Below are 19,688 nucleotides of genomic sequence, written 5' to 3'. Positions count from 1 at the left end.
CCTACAGCACAGCGTCCTGTAATGGGATTGGGGTGGGAAACTTCTGGTTAAGCAACGGAGACATTTTGCCACCCCTCGAGATGCATTTTTGCAATTCCATATTTACTGACAGTAATTTTGATCCGTATTCATCCTGGTTCCCTGGTGATTTGCACTGGCCTCGCAAAAATCTGGCACACTTAACTGTTTTGAAATGACATGAAAAGAAACGAGGTCTCTTAGCTTCTATTTCTTATTTTCCTCAGGAAAAGTTTCTCTCTACCCTTTGACCGCGCTAAGTAACGCGGATGGATGCTGAGGTCTTTTAGGGGCTGCGATTAGTACTCTGTGCAATCTGGTGTAGAGAAAGTTGTCCTTTTGCCCCCAGCAAGTACTTGGATTTGGCAGTGTGAGCACCAGAAACCTGTCAGTGCATCTGTCAGCGCTGACAACGCGGAGTCTGCGGGTGAAGCAGGCTGGTTATCGGCGTAGGGAGGAGGAATGTCAGGTTATCTTTCTCAGCTACCTTGAATCATGAACTGGCATCAAACAAAGCTTACTGGAAAATGTGGATTTTCTGCCATTTGTGAAAATTAACTCCCCTAATTAACTTACACATATAAATGCACTTAGAATGAAGACATTAAGTTGATTATCTAGAAAATTGCTACCTTGGTAGACTCCCTAATGCCACCTCTAAATATGCCAAGAATTAAATTGCTCTTGTGGCATTGTTATGTCACTGCAATTGAACGCTCACTGATGGAAGACACCACTTCCCTTTTTTGGCTAAATTTAACCTTTAATTTCAGAGAGTGGCAGCCACTGAGCCCAACTGAGCTTGCTCTAACCTTTCTGAGAAGCCTTTTCCCATGCCACACTTTTTTAAATTAAAAAAACCCAATACTGCCTAGTTAATATTATCGGTGTTTTGGAGATTAGATTTAGATTCTTGTCAAACATGGGCACGTTTGAGGTTATAACTTGGAGCAGCTCAAATGAGACATTTAAAATGTGGATGACCAAGAGGGTGAAAATATGCTGAAGACATTTCAAGAGCGAAGGTTTGGCTGTCACTGCAACCTGAGGATGAGCTGCATAGCTCCAATGTGCATTCTTTGGTGGTGGCCTCATATTAAAAAAGAAACATTTTCAAAAATTAAATGTACCACCAGAGCCAGCAAGGCCCAAGCGAGAGCAGTCAGGAATATCACTTCCCAAACCAGTAATGAGCCATTGCTTGACCTTGATGGTGCTCCCAGGCAGCAGCCTAGGGCTGAGGTGCCAGAGGTACAGAGCAGGAGCCCAACTTCTCCTCCTGGCTATTAACAAATTGCAGCCATACTTGGGCTTCATGATAGAAATACTCATTTTTAGAGCAGTGACAGCAGGGACATGATAATAGTGATAGTTCCAAACTCATTCATAGACTTCCCTTGGTTTCAGATGGTTTTGATGGTTCATTCTGCATCTTGGGGGGAAGGCACGTGTGTGTGTGTGCTGCAGACAGGGAGACAGAACCCCGTCCCGATGGCACGGTGCTGCTCTTGGTAGTTCAAGGACTGATGATTTCCTTCAGTGCTTTGTCCACGCACGATTTCTGTAGCTGCATTCTTTTCTTTGAGGAAAGAAAATGTTGTGGTCTATCTTTAGAATGAAAAATGAACCTTGTTCAAATGTTTTGAAGTGATGTGCCATGGGAGCTCATGTCAGCTGGAACACGTCGTGATGTCGAGGACCCTGAGACTGAGAAATTTCAGAAATATGTAACTTATAATAGCCTGCTTTTCGATTTTGCTTCACAGTGAAGAAGCTACGTGACACTGCCTGAAACAATGGCCTTGAAAACCAAACACCTCCCACCCCCTGAGACACTAACGATTTTCTATTTGGAATAAAATTATTTCAGAGTGTACTCATATGCCGTCAGCTTCAGATGATACGAGCAAATATATATATTTTATGCAAACAGAACTTTGTGAGAAGAAAAGCTTTGTGCTCTACATCACAAACCAAAGGAAAACCAGCAAAAAATTTACTCTCAAATCTCCTGGTCACACTTTGCAAATGATACTGTGGCTAAAAGGCCAGAGCTGGACAGAACTAAATTAAACAGAAAGTCAAATTTAGGTTTTAATTTACACAAGCTCAATCTGTGATTATTGGAAAAATGGGGGAGGAGAGAGAGGACTACAGGAGAGGTCCAGTTCTCATCCTTTTAAAATGAAGACTTGATTAACAGCTCTATTTCTTTTGACTTTAATGAATACAGGGATTGCAAACTGTTTACAAAAGGGCTTTAACTTTATTTAGCTTCCACTAGAGAATGTCTGTCTGTCCTCGTAAAAATAAAAGAATTCCAGACATATCTGATTTCTATGCCAGCGCTGTCATCATATAATTTGTCATCATGTGGTTCCAGTACAGAATAGATGAGGTCTCTTAATTTATTGGATACTCAAGGCTGTATTAATTGCTATCTGTTAAGAATTACAGTATTCCAACCCATCCATTAACAAACTTCAAAATGTATTATTATTATTATTATTATTATTAGGCAATTAGCTGCTGCAATTACCTTGCTAAATGCTGTTTAAATGGGTTCACTGTACTCCTAGATTTTCTGCTTTTTGCATGTTCAGGAAGTCAAAATGAAGGATCCTTCACAAAACCTCTTCTTGTTTCTCGTGTGTTGGCAGCTGTCCTGTGGTCAGAGGAGAGGAATTGCTCGTAGGTTGCTTCGGTCGCTGGTACTTACCATCGAGTTCTGACAGCACATAGGTACCAGTTACAGACTCTTGGCTCTTGCTGTGGTGTTTTTTGTTTTGTTTTGGTTTCGGTTTTGTTTGTTTGGGGGTTTTTTTCCCATTAAATAGGAACCCAAACAGTTCCTGTGTGGTGTAGCTTTACTGTTGGTGCAAGATGCCTTTGTGTTAAACTCATTAAGAGAAGATCCGCTCTCAAAGAGTTCATAATCTGTATAGACGAGACTGACAAAGAAAGCATTATCCTCTTCCTCCCCTCTTCTTACCAGGAAACAGAAAAATTCAGTGGCATGGCCAATTCCACTGGCAAGATATACCCTGTATGTGAAATCTGTGCCATGAATGCTGGACGAGCAGTGATGGAGAGATGGGTTGGTTTTCAGATGACCCTAAATGCAGCCAGCAGAAACAAGCTCCTCTCCCAGCAGCAAACATCCCTGATCCACAGCCCTGGGCTCTGGACTCTGGTGTTGATTATTCATATTCCTGAGCAGCTCGTGCTTCCTTCCCATCACTTCCCCCTTCTCATGCCAGCAGAGCATCTCTTCTTGAATATCCATCTCATATGATGCGGGAGACAGAGCGCTGGCCTGTGAATGAGCCAGAATTTAATGTTTTAACCCTGCCTTTAATACTGACAATACACCAAGAATGGATTTTCATTGCTCGAGAAGCTCAGTCATAACAATATTTCAGTGCTTTAATTTTAAGCCCTTGACTTTTTTTTTTTGGTTTTGGGGGTTTTTTTGTGTGTGTCCTTCTGTTTAGTTTGAGACATAATAAGTTGTTATTTGTCTGGATATCAGAAGACTGGTTAAATACTATCAGTTGCCTTAGGGGTGTGGAGTATTTAATCACAGACAGATAAGACCCAATGTCACAGTTCTCCAAATGTCAGAAAATTAATTATGGACTCTTGCCAGCCCCTTTACTCTCCTCCCCATTCTGCTTAATGTCATGTTTAGAGACTTAATTTAGAAAACTATCTCATTAGCTGCAACAGACCACTAAGAGAAATATTTCTCACTAAATATACAGGGCTCTACCCAGTTCATTGTTTGCCGAGTGTGAAATGGGCTGATACACAGAGAGAAAAATCTCTTACTGCTTCCAGACCTAAACTTGTGTGTAGTGTCTCCCTGCGGTTCCAGTGAGATCAGACTGTGTGTCCTAGACCCACAATCCTTTTAAAGCATATTATGAAAAATTCAGTTCATAATTTGCTAACCTCTTAAGATCGGGCAAAGTTCATCAATAAGCCTGGCTCTGAAGGCTGTATCTGAGAACACCATCTCTGATCTTCACCCTAGCCTTGAAAAATGAAGGGGCTCTCGCTGCTTTCCAAAACCTGAGAAAAATGCAATCTGTGACCACCGTTATATTAACACGTAGTTTTCCAGGAGATTTTCCCTGTTAGTCCGTACCCAGACTGAGCAGAAATTCCTTGTGAGAGGGGGTGGGAAAGCTTTTCATCCCTTTATCTCCTCAGCATGGTAAAGATCCACCTTCACCTAAGCACACGAATCTCCAACTATTTTTCTCCTTTTTTGTGCTCTCTATTGGCTGAATTTCTGAGTCAGTCTCGTCAATACAGTTCCAAGTGCTGCAGCACATCTGCCTGCTCTCCATATTTTCAATCCTCCCTGATATTCATTCTTTATCACTAAATATTCTGCTATCAAGACTACACGCACTTGATCTCACTCCAGGATTTAAGAGTGCTGGTACACAGAGTTCCTTTGTATGAGATGAGACACTTAACCTTTCCAAAGAGAAGAGCTGTTTTTAATCATTACTTCTGATTTGCACATACAGAGCATAAAGCCTAAAATCTATAAACATCTCAGGCTTTTTGTGGAGTGTCTTTTCCTCTCGAGCACTGCATTTACAGGCCATTTGTTGCCATTCAAAGTTTGAAACTGTGAATTTGCTGCAACCCTCCGACAGCTGAACTGCACCAGCAGAAGTGCTCAATCCATCATCAGAGCCGCGAAACATGCTTCAAAATAAATAAATAATGGCAAAACCATTCAGTTTGGATAGGCTGCATGGAGAAGGGGGGAGAGCAATTTGTTTAATGGATTTTATTGATTTAAAGATTAAAATACTCAGAAGGTTAGATACAGCGAGACCCTATTTTTCCACTGGAAAATGACAATCACTTACAGTGTCTTTGTGTAAATTTGGAAATTAAATGGAGCTAAATCTATGGCACTGTCAGCTGAAAATTGTTAGGTCCTTGAGGGATAGATGGAGCATAGAGGAATTGTATCTCGCTGAGTAGTTTGTGGGCTCTGTTGGGTCTTTCTGCCTTCATGTTCCCTGTCATCTGTGTTCTGGGTGGATTTTTAGTGACATCATCAGATTTTCCAGGGAAGGATTAGTGTTTTGGTCACTGTATCTGCTCTAAAGCCTGATTTTCATCTGTGCTCAGGCCTTTCTGCACTTTGTCTCTGGCTCGGTCTCTTCTGGTTGCAAAGGGGAGATGAGAGCACAGGCAGGTCCAGCTGTGGGAGCTGCTGACCCCAGCCCAGCCTTGGTCATGGCATTTAGCAGCTCAGGAACTAGCTCTGGTTAGAGCAGTGTTTAAGTGGCTTTAATTTGCTGCAGTGGCTGGTGCATCCTGAGAATACACTTCGCATTTACACTCTCTGTTTGTGCAGTGTGAGTGCTGAGTAGGAGCTGGTGGACTTAACAAGTTGGTGCCTAAATACAAGATAAAACTCCCTTTCACATGCACATGAACAGCTCCCTGAAACAGTTCGGTGTAAAACATCCTTCCAAAGCTTCTGCAAGTTGGGAGCTCTTGTCCCAGACGTGCTGCACTCAGACCATAGAAAATACCTTGTGAGCCACTTTTCCAAGAACTGGGGCTCCTTTCAGTGTTTTATTTCTGAGAGTACGTGTGCCTGGAGCTCCCCAAAGTGAAGATCAAGATTTTCTGAAGAACCCAGACCCTCCTTCAGACACAAAAACAAGTTTTAGTTTTTTCAAAGGCAGGAGCATCCATCTGTCAACAATCCTCTGGGTCAGTTTGGAGATCTGAGCCAAACTGTAGGCACTGGGTGTTTTGATGCTGTTGCCTGAGCAATTCCTCCTTGTTTTCAGAGGAGATGGTGGGAGGACTGAAAATTGCACTCTACATGGGCATCCAAATTTAGCTGTCACATCTAATATTTGTGGATCAGACCCTTCTGTGCTTCTTTTTTTTTTCTCCTTCTGGAAAATGGGGATAATTATGCTAGCACTGTGACATTTATGGCTGAAAAGCAGCGCACGTGTAAAATGTAGAGAAGGGTTATTATGTGTCTTATTTACACAGGAGAGGATTCCCAAAAGAGAAGAAAAAAACACATGAATACGTTGCCTGGATTTCTAACAAGCTGATTTCGCTTATTGCATTCTAACTGAATATTAGTAACAAGATGAGATTCAGCAACAAATACGCTCTGCCTGAAAAAGTGGAGAATCCAAAGTACCAAAGCAATTGATTTATTTCCTTTTTCCAGAGCTCTTTGTGCTATTCCTGCCTTCTTACTTCATGTGAGATCACACAGCCCCTTCCTCAGCCCTGCAGACAATGCGATCGTGGAAGAGACAATGTAGATAATAAATTAGAGGAAGAGCTACATGTATCCTCTTAATGATCTTGTATTCTCTGTGTGGTCATCAAAAGCTCCCACCACCTGTTCCCACCTGCTTTGTTCTATCCCTTTTGTAACCAGCACATCCACCTTCCCAACCTCAGAATCAGTCCAGCTACAGTGCGTGATAAATCACACTTACATATTTTTTAAAGGAGAGGTTTCATAGTGTTTCAGTGGACAAGTGGATCTCACCTCTGTTACTCAATAATATCCAAAATACTTTAAAGTAAATGAGTGCTGGAGGAACACATAAATGGCATGGACATAGAATAACTTCATACAGCAGTGCAGTTAAAGGAATTGCAGAGGGCAGGGAAATTCTGATGATGGGTCACAACTTCCAACCACATCATTGAGCAAGTCAAACTGCAATGACAACTTATTTGCCTATATAAACATATAGGAACACATTATGAATCCTACAGCTCAAACTGCCATAATACTCTGTAGTTACTCACTGCTCTACAGTGCTGCTCCTGAAGCAAATTCAGTGATTTCAGTATGACCAGGTCAGAGAAAAAACACTTTGCATCGCTCTGCATCATGTGCAGCTCTGTGCATTGTTGTGAGGTGAGAACAAAGCGGATCTCAGCTGCTGCTTCACCAAAATGGCAGAAACGTACACTTATTTGTGCAGAGGGAAATGATTTTGCAGAGTCCAAGGCAGCAGAGAATGTGGCCTTGTCTCTAGTGCAATGTGCAAAGATTAAGCCCTGATAAGCTCTGGGACTTCCATTCTCCAAGCAGGTTCATTACTGGCAATGAGTTCCCACTAATGTGCTGCAACACCATACAAGGAGAGAAAATGAAACATCTCAATACTGAAGACATAAATGATAGTCTCCTGTAACCTGATTAAGAAACAAGAGGTGCTTAATTCAGCTGCACCAAGTTATAAATAGGACTGGGACTACGCCCCTGACAACCATTCAGGCATGAAGATGTTTCACATCAAAATCTCTGGGTCTGCTGAGACACATGGACTAAAACAATGATTATTGAATTCTCCAGATGTCTTTCTCATCTTTTTAATGCACCTCCTCTACTTTTCTTTGACTGAACTAGATATGTACTTAAACATCTCATTTACATAGTACATTAAATATTTAAGATTTCCTCTAATGGTCTTTTGTTTTCCAAGCCAAAAAAAAAATCTAAGAAATGATTGTTTTACCTCCACAACACTGAATACAGAAGATCACTTTAAGTGATCTGTTGTGCACAACCTTGCAATTATGTGAGAACTCGAACAATGCATGTGAGAAAAAGGACTGGACTAGGCAGGTTCAGCTTGTCTTATTTAGACTTGAATAGCTGAAATCAGTGGAGTATCCATTTTGTTCAGCAGATGTAAGCCAGCAGAACCTGCCTTGTTTCCACTCTTGTACAGTTCATTGTATTATGATCTACATTTCTGCATCTTATTAGTAATTCATAACCTGCTGGAGGTGGAACAGTGAAACTGGCAGCGCTGAGACTGAATTCCAGTAGCTCAGACAGGAGTCCAGTGTCTGCAGAGCCATCCTGCAGACATCACAAAGAAGCTTTCCCCAATTCATATTTCCAAATTAAAATCTGTTTCCAAACAGGAAAATATCTTGAAGCCAGAAATACTGGTGCGGGGGCTGCAGGTTTTCTTGTTCTCACACCAGCTTGTCCCTGTTTTGCAGGTTGTCACCCCATGCCCCGTTAGCAGCTGATGGAGCAGCCCTGCTCCCCGCTCGCCCTGGGCACCCGCAGACCTCGAGGAACACAGGTATTTCCCAAGAGCTGCTAGAGTACAAATTTCCTTAATTAAAATGGAAAAAGCCATCACGAAAGTGGAGCAAAAGGTGTGAGGGAAGGACGATGGATAAATATGTCAGGACTCTCTTGAAACAGAGTTATCCAGGGCTGAGCAGAAACTGCTGCTCACTAGATGGTGTTTGGGGTTGGGAAGTGAGGCTAATTCAGTGTAATGAGAGGTGAACGGTACTCAAGACACTTCCACTGCCACTGGAGACCCCTTACAAACGATTTTGCTCTTTCAGTCATTAATTTTTTATGAAGTTTAATAGGCCTGCAGCCTAGAGACCAGCCTGGGTGTTGATTAGCTTCATATTTTCTCTCATTAATGTAGAATCTGATTAGCCCCTGTTACAAGCATTTCATCTGATTTGGCAAACAGCATTGTTCTGATACCAGGAATTACAAGTTTACTTTTTGGAGGGAATAAAGCCTTTCCCCACTCAAAGCCCCACATCTCCTGTGACCTCTTTAAAAAACACTTTGTGGGCAGAGGGCTGTTGACTGTTTAAAATCAGGGGTGATGTTCCTGCCTGCCCGCGCTGCCGTGGGTGGTGACAAGTGACAAGAGGTGATGAGAAATGGTGCTCATCACTTTGGCTTCAGCTGGGGTTGGGGTGACCCCAAAGATCTACTCAGGCCAGGAGCATCTTGGTGAGGAAAAAACTGTGAAGCTTTTGCTCCTGTGGGCTGGACTGAACCTGTTCTTTGAGCAAACAGAAAGCTAAACCTGGTCTCCTTCAGCTTTCTGACCTTAACATTCACAGTTTTCCCGTTTCATGATGCTCTGTGATAGAGATGCACAAGGAACATAGTTTTTAAATCCCTTCAGAACTGCTAGTAAATGAAAATAAAAATAGTGTTGGTACAGACTAAATGCTTAAGGGCAGCTGAGGCTCCCTGCATAATAAACTGGGACCACAGCTAGAGCAGCATTGCTCTTGATGCGCTGGCTACAGCTTGGAGACTCACTGGCAGTGTGGTTAGTTTGCTGTGCCATGGAATATTTTTCATTCAAAGGGAAGCTGAGCCAAAGCAGGAGGTTTGATGGGCAGCCTGGGCTAAGATCACCATGGACTGAGCTTTGAACTCGGGGCTTGTCTCAGCAAACCCAGGAAGTCTGGAGATGCCGTGTGTGCTCCTCCAGCGCCTCGCAGGGACAGGCACCCGGTCCAAGCAGGCAGCCAGAACACTTTGGCTTCTTTTGAAAGGGGCAGAAGGATGTTCTGAGGATGAAGGTAACCCTCTGCAGCAAGCATGGCTTGTTGTGATCATTTAACGAGTCATTAATGTTTCTAAAGCTGTCTGGAGAACTCTTATTATCCCTTGTTCTGCCATGGTGGTGGTGAAGGAGGACTGTGGGCAATATATATGTAAGCAGTAGCTTCATCCTGATGCACGGCTTTTTGCTCCAGTCCTGCTTTTGTGCTTCCTTTGTGAAAAGTAAAAGAAGTTTTATGAATGACCTGAGCAATTCCAGCTAATGGCTAGAGCTGAAAAACACCCATTGATAATCCCAGGTGAATAATATCTCAGCAGACTAAAGGAGTCTTTTACCTGTCTGGCACTATTATAGATGTTGTTAGTTAACAAGGATAGTCAGGGGTTTCAGAAGAGGCATTAAGTGAAATTGCTTGGGTCATTATTAATTATGCAGATTCTCCATCTTCTTCTGTCAGAACACAGGAGTTAAATAAACACAAATGGATCAAACTGCTGTGCAATAGAAACTTTATGTTAATATAGCAAAATGCACAGCAGGAGGTGGCAGTTACATTAATCTCTGGTGGGTGGAAGTATTCAGGGACTTCAGGAAACATTTGTTTCTGTTCACCAGGTAGTGAATTAGGAAGTGTTATTGATAGCATCCCAGCAAGCAGTGGTCCCGATGTGCTGGGCATGACATACACTCGTGTTAAAGGATGGTGCTTGGTCTGAGGAGTCTGCACTCTGATTTGACAAATAATTCAAGAGAAATGACATCAGAGGGGTAAGAGACCTTGTGTCACACAGCAGGGCAATAGCAAGCAATTCTGTTCCCATTGCTTTTGTGTAAGAATTGGAGTTCAGACAGCTGACCTCATTTCACACAGGAACACGAATTTCCAGGAAATGAAAAGGCACTTGGTGAGAGGGACCCCCAGGTTGCCTAGAGTTTAATGGTAGGACATCACTTTGGATGTGGCAGCCTGATGTTCAAGTGCCTGCTCAGCCAGATTTGGAGCAAAGGTGTGAGCTTCAGGTATTCTTATCCATCAAAGTGCCTTAAACAAGGAATTGCTGGCATTTTGGTAAAAAACTGCCTCTGCCTGACTTGAAATTCTATCCTAGTTCTAAGAAAGCAGGAAGTCAACAGTTTAGTGATGGCTGATTGTTCAGTACACAGCACACAGAAAAGAAGGTCCAAGGGCAGCAGCCACGGCTTTCCAAGCCACTGTTGCTGAATAGGAAAGCGAGAGACAAAGAGACTGGACACAACTGTGGGTGCTTTCTCTGCAGCTTTATATAAGACAGCGAGCACTGTTCTACCCTATTTATCTATTTCAGCTTGTGGCAACACACACTTTGCCTCTGCTGCCAAGCAAAGTGGGTGTCAAATCACTACAGATGTGCATAATTCAAGCTGGCACAGAAACTGATGGGTTTTGCATTGGACATGTTTATTTTCTTCTTGCAAGGCTTAAGCATGTCATTTGCTGTCACACATGCCCTTGTGAAATCTTGGCAAGAAATCAATTTGATTTTCAATGTCAAGCAGCTTTCTTTAATGTCTCTAGATAAGGTTTGTGTGTATTCTGTGCTGGAGGAGTTATGTGTGTACCACCTGGGGTCAACAGCAGAAAGCTCTCTGTGAAATCATCATGCACAACATTTCAAGAAAATATCTGCAGAGCTGTTGTTTCTTTTCCATCTCTTCCAGAATGGACATTCTTACTCCCACCTTCCAAAAATACATGAAGGACATGACATAACACTTAACACCCACGCCCCAGCAATGCAGGGCACCACAACTTCTGTGTGTTGTCCTTTTTGCATGAGTCAGGGCTGTGTTTTTAACAAAATCCCTTGTGCTTTGAGCTGTCTAGGGCAAGGATTGGTGTTTTACTTCTTGAAGTGGGCAGCACTTTGCTCTGCTTTTGATGCAGATCCCATTGCCACTTGGATGTTAAACTTTGAACAGCTACACAGCCTCGATATTCTCAAGGGTCAGATTTCTTGGGACTTAAGGAGGGTGAGGGATCAGACAGGATCCTTTGACTTCTGAGGGACATTTGATGTGATAAATAGTTAAGTGGGGTATGTTTATGTCTTTTGTTGCCATTAGTTCTATGAATATATGAAACTTCCTTTCAATAGTGTGTGTGCAACACCCAGAATATAGTGCTGAGGCAGCCTCTTGCAGAGCACCAAAATGTGTGTGTGTGAAGTGACCAGAGCAAATGAAATGTGCCCAAGGAGAAGCAGATCCAGACAAACTGTGTGATGTAACGTCAACTGGCTGTAAATTCTAATTGTTGGAAAATATACAAAAAATCTCCCAAACCAGGAGGCTTCTACATTGCAGTGTCAGTACAGCAAATGCAAGTTTACAAATGCCATCACTGGGTTTTCTGTTGACATCTGACTGGTGTTTTCAGCTGCGTCACTTCAAAGCACTTTAACCCCGTCGAGCCCGTGCTGTGCTGTGTGATCTTGTTGGATCTCACAAGCTGAGCAGTGTCAGGGGAGGTGACTCTTTGTGTTGAAGATCTCTGGGGTACACTGTGGTACTTTGTACCATTTAGGAAATGACTGCCCTCTGAGCTGGTGCTTTATTCTGCTCAAAGAGATGCTCTGTCTTTTGATGCAGACAAAGAGCTAGGGCTGTGTCCTGTGACTTTATACAAGCAGCGGCTCCTGGCTGTTTTGGAAGCCAGTTCTGTTGTCCTGAGTAGTCTCTAATGAGAGCAGTTATATTCTATTCTCTTCCAAAATGTGCAGTAACTTGCCCTGTGCACTTGCTTCTTTCCGCCTTACATCGGTGTTAGGATTTTGCTTGTTCTATTGCTTTCTCTCCAGTGGGTGAAGTAATTCCTCTATGAATTTGTTATGCTTTAGGATTAATAGAGAGTAAATGAGAACAGTACAGAACAAACGCAAAATTGTCTTTAGAAGAATGAGAATTTGTTCTGCCACATGATATACCATTTTTTTTCTGATTCTATTTCATTTCATCCTTTACTTCAATAAAGTAGTTAAAAGCTGTTGCTATTTATGAAGTGACTGCGCATATATTCAGCGTCAGACTGTAAGGCTTGATACAGGCTCCCCTGGGAGAGAGGTTACCCCTTCCCTCGTACATGGTCTCTCACCAGGAGAGGCTGGACACAGAACAGGAAAGCTGCCTTGGAAGCTGTCTTAAGCTTAAGCAGATGGCACCAAAATCTGATAGCACTTCTTGAGTGTGAAATTCATTAACTCCCCTCCCCACTCCCCAAATTAATATTTTTAAGCCAAATATTATAGACTTTTTGGTCTAAGTTTTGTATTCAAATAGTTTTGCTCTGGAGAGCTGCTTCTCAGCCTGAAAAGCAGCCTAATGAGTCCCACGACTGCAGAAACACCGCCTCCCTAAATAGTTTTAAGCACTAGTAACTATCACCAACTCTTGCAAAGAAAACCCAGATCTGTGGATTCACCAGGTCTTGGCAAGCAGCTAGGAACTAAGGGAGAGAAAAAGCTTTGATGTTCAAATGTGGTATGGTTTTTCCCTGGGTCTGTCATTTCCGTATGTATTATAAGCAGTTCTGAATGTTTGTCTAAGTTACATCAGAGTATTTTATTCCTGATCAGTTTGGTTTTGACATGTGAGTGTGTATGAAATCTAACGCAGTCTCTGTGTCCTAATCCTTTCATATTGAAGAGGTTTGAGGAGGCTGTGGCTCAGGATTGCAGGTTTGCTGGGTGTTCACAGAAGCAGCTCAGGACTGGAGCACGGGTGAGTGTCCACAGCTCCTGTCTGATCAGCAGCATCACTTGTGAATGGCTCTGCACGAGAAATAAACTCCTCAGCATCTGCCAGTTCTCCTTTGGTCCAGGGGATGCTGCAGGAGCTCCGCTGTGTGTCTGCCCGTGTACAGCCAGAGTCTCACCCAGGGTGGGTGAAGTCCCTCTCTGCTCAGCCTTGGGGACTCAGCTCATCCCCCTCCTTGATTTTAATGCCACAGGACTGGCTTCTGCTCCCCTGAAACACCCCCAGTGCTGTAAGAGATGGGCAGGGTCAGAGCCAGACTGTGCCCACGCTGTGCAGGTTGTCGGGTACCTCTGCTGCACTGCAGAACCACCTGAATGGTTATTAGTGCTTGGTGCAAAGTAGTTTGTATTACCCAGAAAATTTCTTTATACTGTCTTGCCAGTAGGAGTTAGACAGGTTATCATAACCTTCAGAAGCACGGAGCATTTTAAACTAAGGGAGTTGCACAACTAATGTAAAAAAAAAAAAAAAGAAGGCAACAAAATGTGATTTATGATACAGGAACACTGATCCAACAGGAAAGCCAGCAAATTCCTTGGTATCTTAGCTTAGCTTCTTTCATCAGAAAAATAAGAACAGCAAAGCGGCTTTTGCATGTTTTTATTTCCCAGTGGGTAACCTCATTCTTGTCGAAGTACGTCCAGGATTCTCTTTCTTTCTACTTGTAATGCTCAGGTATTATAAATATCAACAGCAGCTAAAGATGAATTATAAAATCCAAGAAAAGAAGCTAGGAAGGAACAAACTTTCTTGCATTCATATGACCAAATCCTAGAGATCTTTTTTCTGTCCCTGAGAGGACGGATTCATTCATTGTCTGGGGAGACAGGTGGCCTTGAATAAAGACATATTCGATCGGTTTATTCACACATGGCCCTGCCCTTGCGTTCACCATGGGATGTCCTGGCTCTGGAGAGGGCTGGTCCATGCTCTGTTTCACCAGTTCTGGTTGTATGCTGAATTCTAGATCTGCAGAGTGCTGTCCTTCAGTGTGAGAGAAGAAACAACGTTCAGGTGTTGACTTTCCTCTCCAACCTCATTTTATTTTGCAATTAATTTCCAGTCAGGGTGATAATTTCTACCGCACTCTTAATGATCAGAAATATTTGGCAGATTAACATCATTTAGCTTTCATCTTCTCAAGGGAGATAAGAGAAAGGATTAAAGAGAAGGAAATTCCTTGTTACATGCTGTTAAGAGAGTGAGTACAGAGTCTGGAGACGTGAAATCAAATAACTGAAAACAAAGGAAAAGTTCAGGAGCCCCTTGTCACTGCCGGTGGGATTTACCCTTTATTTACTGCTGACGGTCCATCTGTCAGCTCCCAAGCAATACTGGAAAGGAGACTACACCTGTCAACACGTCTGTGAGGCAGAGATGGAGCAGATGTTGGAATTTGCACCACTGAAGCTAAAATTTATCATATCTAACATAAAACTACTAATGGAGATGAAAATGGTCACTCTTTAGTTCCGTACTTGATCCTCTCCTTTTTTTCCCCTCTTGCCTTTCTACTTTCCTGAGTGCATATTCCCTGCTCAGCTTCAGCAGAAAGGAGTAAGTCACTGAAGAAATTTAATTTCACTAGTATTCAATCAAACCAGAATAATGTGTTTAATATCTGTGCTGCATCGGGGAGGTGGAAGATTCATGCACTCCGAGGAGGCGAGGAAAAGAGATGCATTAAAGCCAGCCAGTGCCTTGGTTCACTGCAGTATAAATTCAGCCTCACACACATGAAATACATTAAGGAGAGCTGCGATACAAATCAGCAAAGAGCGAGGAGGTCCCAAGTCAAGGGAAGAACAATATCATGTGCTATTATGTTATTACCACTGTATATTCTGGTATGTGTTACTAATGACAAATAAAATGCAAGTGCTGAACGTCAGGGCAGAGCAAGGAAATAAGGGCTGAAATTAAGTCAATATTGGGGTTTAATATCAGAGATGGCTTCTGAGCTGTGATGTCTATGAGGCCGCATCGCCCTCTCCCATGAGGAGGGGTCGGGTCCATGCAGGAGCAGATGGAGCCAAGTGCCAAGGAAGGGGCTGTGGGGAGTGGTCCTGCTTGGGTGTGAGGGATTGGCTAATAACTGTGCTTTCCACTCAGCAAATTCCATCTCCGTGGCACTTAACACACATTAACCAGCTATTAATCCCCACAATTCCCTGAGGGACACCATGGGTGAGTGACCTTATCCCCACCCTGCTGCTGGGGGGACTGAGTCAGGTCGGATGGTCTGTCTGGGAAAGCTGCAGCCAACACACCCAGCTCACCTGGACCTACCCAGACCCTCTGGTCCCTCTGATCTGCTCTCTCCCATGCCTGGCTGCTGGGCTGGTGTTGGTGCAGGGTAAAGATGGCAACATAAGCTGTTAGAAGCCAAAACTGGATGTGAAACTCTGTGCTCACTTTACACATACACAACCATGATTGCTCTGACTCCCAAAGAGACTTGAGAGAGTGTCTTAATGACAGATGTAACTTGAATTTGCATGAACTCTTTGGGAATCCATAACATTTAAGAGCGGATGTCAATGGAATTGAGTGCAGCCATTGGATAATAGCCCCTCGCTGCTAGAAAAACTGCAAGCAAAGCTGAAGCATTTGGTTTTTGTTATAAAACAGAAGCTATTGATCCTGTAGCAGCAATCCGCTCCATAGGCAGTATTCCTATTGCATCAAATGACTGATGGAGTTTTAATCACTTTGTCTGATAGCATCTGGTGCAAGAAAAATTATATTCTTGACTTTACTCTTCCATATGGATTGCAGAGTCCTGACGGGCTTTTCGAAAGAGTCTTGGGCTAAAGAACTGCCGAGTGGGAACCAGCTTACGTATAACCTGCCGTCTGCTGCTAAGTACAGGCACACACACATCACTCTCCTAAAGTTGAACTGAGTAGTAGGTATCAGGATATATATTGATATTTAAAGTAGAATACTTTTCCTGTCAGACAAAAATGTGTATTTATGCGCGAGTGTTCCTTTACTGTGGACATTTTCAAAAATTATTGTGAATTTCAGATGGTGGGCAAGTTATATGCGTTTAAAAGCCATTTATCACTGTGAGCAGATTCAATAGTCATCATTTTAACTGGCTTTCACAAATTCCATTTTTACAACATGAAATGATGTGCTCAATAGTCAAATTATTTTTATCAGTTTTAATCTGTCACTTCAAGACAGTTACTGATTTGCCATATCAATAAGATCAGCATCATTGAAGTTAACTGAGATTTATATTTCTAACTTAATTATGAGCTTACTCAATTTTATTTGAAGCCTCAGTTAAAAAATAAATAACTTTGGATAGTACATTTCCCCAACAGCATCTCAGTGATGTTGCTAAGAGTCGTAGTCTGCTCCAGCAGCTTAGCTCAAGAAAGCAAAGGGGTGTGGTGCTCCACAGAGGTACCTGATGTGACTGGTCCCACTGGTGACAGGCATGATTGCAGCCCTCCAGTTAAGCACCACTGCTGGATATACCCAGAAAGGAATAAATCACAGATGGGGTTTATCAGTTGTTAAATACTTTTAAAGGATTTTGCCCCAATTCTTTTCCCTCTGGGTCAATGTGGGTTTGCTCCCACTGTTGGCATGTTCGTGATTTTAGTGAATACAGGCTAAGCCAGGCCCTGGTTGTGTGTAAACTCTTAACACAATTTAACATCTGCTCTGTGTCCCACCTGCTGCAGCCTCCTCCTCCTCTGCCATATGGAACAGCTATAGTGACATGTCCCTGTTCATGTAAATAAAACTTATTTTCTGCAGCAGTAACAGAATAGAAATATGGCCACTGTCTCTTTGCCCCAAAGACAAGGACAAGAACAGTAGAAAATTGTCCTAATATGTGTGATAATTAGCAGTTATTCAGTCATCACTATTCTACCAGTAAAACGATGTGAGCCCTTGACCTTCTCCTGAATAGCTTCTGGTCCTGTTGGTCAGCGTTGTGCGTAGTACAAGAGATGAACATCTTTTATCTGAGAATTAATTTGCACTACAATCTGCAGAATTTCCTGGTAACCAAGGGATGATTCCTTCCAGCTCTGGGACATCAGGTCAGAGGCCTCAGCTCTGGCAGAGCAACCCCTGTGACACAGGCCTTTTACATGTGAGAAAGAGGTGCTGGTATTACATTGTCTATACAGTGAACAGCTCAACGAAAAATAATGGGGTTCAGGGTGGGGGGACATGGTTCTGGATGTGTTCAGTATTGGGGATGAAATAATGTCTAAAGTCCAAGGCACAGCTTCTGATCATTGCAATAGGACAGGCTTTTACTCTGTCATAAATTTCACTCTTCAGCACATATGGATCTTTATGATCTGTACTCCCAAATCTACAAGGAGAAGCCACGGCAGCGTTGTGCCACCCTGCAAATCCCCATCTGCCTTCTCGTTCTCAGGCCGTTGTTCTGTGCCAGGACTGGAATTCCTCCATCCTCAGTGCTCGTGTGTGACTGCCCGTTACAGGGAGATGTAGCATGGCCTGGCTGCCCGTTTTGTTGGCCACAGAACAAAAAATCCAAAGAAAGCATAGCTCCAAATGTAGAGCTTAATAGCGAGCGTTCACACTTGAATGCTACGTGCATATGGAAGCGATCTCATTTAACCATTTAAAAGGCTGTGTTGGTTCTTGGGCTGTGCTGGGAAAAGGAAAGTGAGAATGATGATTGAAAAAGACAACCACAACAAGTGAACTGTGACTGTAGCTTGCTTCTTGATTGGAAGTATTTAGAAGGTGATGCTGGAACATGAAAATCAATTAACTCAAGAAGAAATCATGTTCTTCACCTCCTTCCATGTTTCCTGGCATTCTGGTGTGCTTAACATCTGGGTGTCCTCAAGACATTTGATGCATTTCATTCATCATACATGACATTTGCATAATGTGAACATCATACTTTATGCAGATGCATCCTTGAATATTTCACAAATTATGATTGCTATTTAAACTTCCCATAAATAAAACCCACAGGGACTTGCCCACTTCTGAATGTGTGAAAATGCAAGGTCCAAAGTGACTCGTTACTTGCTCTGGCACACTATAAATTCCCTTCATATCACAAGTAAATACAGTGTCTTTCATTTTATTTTCTTTCTAAAGCCATTAAAATTCTATTAGCTGTTTGTGAATATTATTTCAAGCCATCTGCATTTACTCCTAAGTTGTGATAGCGACAGCTGCAAGAATTTGTATGCATTTTCTGTGTACAGTTAGTTATTGACTAACAGAACCTTCCTCCTGCATTGCCATAGAAGATACAGCCAAATACAGAGATGGTTTGTTTGTAAATCTAAATCCCCAAAGTATTATTTTATTTATTAGGGCAACAGAAGGGAAAATGGAGGATGAGACAAGAGAAAATGTTTGATGTTGTGTGACAAACAGGAGCGTGTCTCCTTTTCACTTACGTATTTGTCCCTCAGTCACAGTTTGAGGTTGAAATGAAAGTGGACAGCGTAAGAACAGACACATTTTATTTTGTCATGTTTTCTCGTGTGAAAGGCTGAAAGCTTCTGTTGTGTAATACATACATTTTTAATTGACTACCATTTACATATTGTAGAGTTGCTGAACAGGAACTTGAACAACAAGATGTGATCCCCATGTCAGCATCTGCTGTGAAATCACCTCCATTTCCATTAGCTGAGGATGTTGCCAGTAATTCTCAGCCAAATTAAATGTCTCAGCATTACAGAGCAATAAACTTGGATAGCAACAGGTCAGCTGACAGAGCAGGGGCTCTGGTGTGGGTGACTGAACATCCAAACACTCTTTTACTGGATATTTATTTCCCTGAGCATTCGCGGGGGGAAGTTCATCGCTGTGCAGATGGCAGCGTAAGTCCCTGCATCATTTCAGCCATACATGAGCTCTGCTCTGGGACCTTCCTTAGCAGTCGTGTGAAAAATAATCCTAGGGTGAGTTTCCTCCAAACAGAGGTGTTTATGCCTAGAGCTGGCCAGGGTCTTAATTTTGTGAGCTCAGAGCTAGGTGAGTGCCAAAATATTTTTGCAGTTTGATGCATGTGCTTGAGAAAGTGTGTCCCTCTCTTTTATGCTCACGTAAAGTCTGGCTTGAAAATACACAGGTGATAAATGCCTCAATATTTAACCATGATTTACCAATGGTGACTGAAGGAAAAATTATGCAAATAGGGCCTGAATCAGAGCAATGAACTCCTTTATATTCTCCAGAGAACGTCAACAAATAATGTTTTATGAATTGCTCGCTTTCCTTTGAAAATAAAACACTTCTCCTTTTAGATATTCAAGATTATGCCTGAACATAAATTACAGAGGAACGGTAGCCAGGTTAATACGGTCCCCAAATGGCATGAATTCATAAAGAAATGGGATCTGTATTTAGAAGAACCTCCCAGTCTTCTGACTTGCTCCAGATCCCACTCCCTGACTCATCCCAGTGCTCCTGGGACAGGAGCTGCTCGGTCAGTGGCAAGGATGGGACTAATGGAAGGAGAGAAAA

The sequence above is a fragment of the Antrostomus carolinensis genome, unplaced genomic scaffold, assembly GCF_000700745.2.
Source record: "Antrostomus carolinensis isolate BGI_N321 unplaced genomic scaffold, ASM70074v2 scaffold2979, whole genome shotgun sequence".
Classification (NCBI taxonomy): Eukaryota; Metazoa; Chordata; class Aves; order Caprimulgiformes; family Caprimulgidae; genus Antrostomus; species Antrostomus carolinensis.
Note: the sequence above shows the minus strand (reverse complement) of the source record.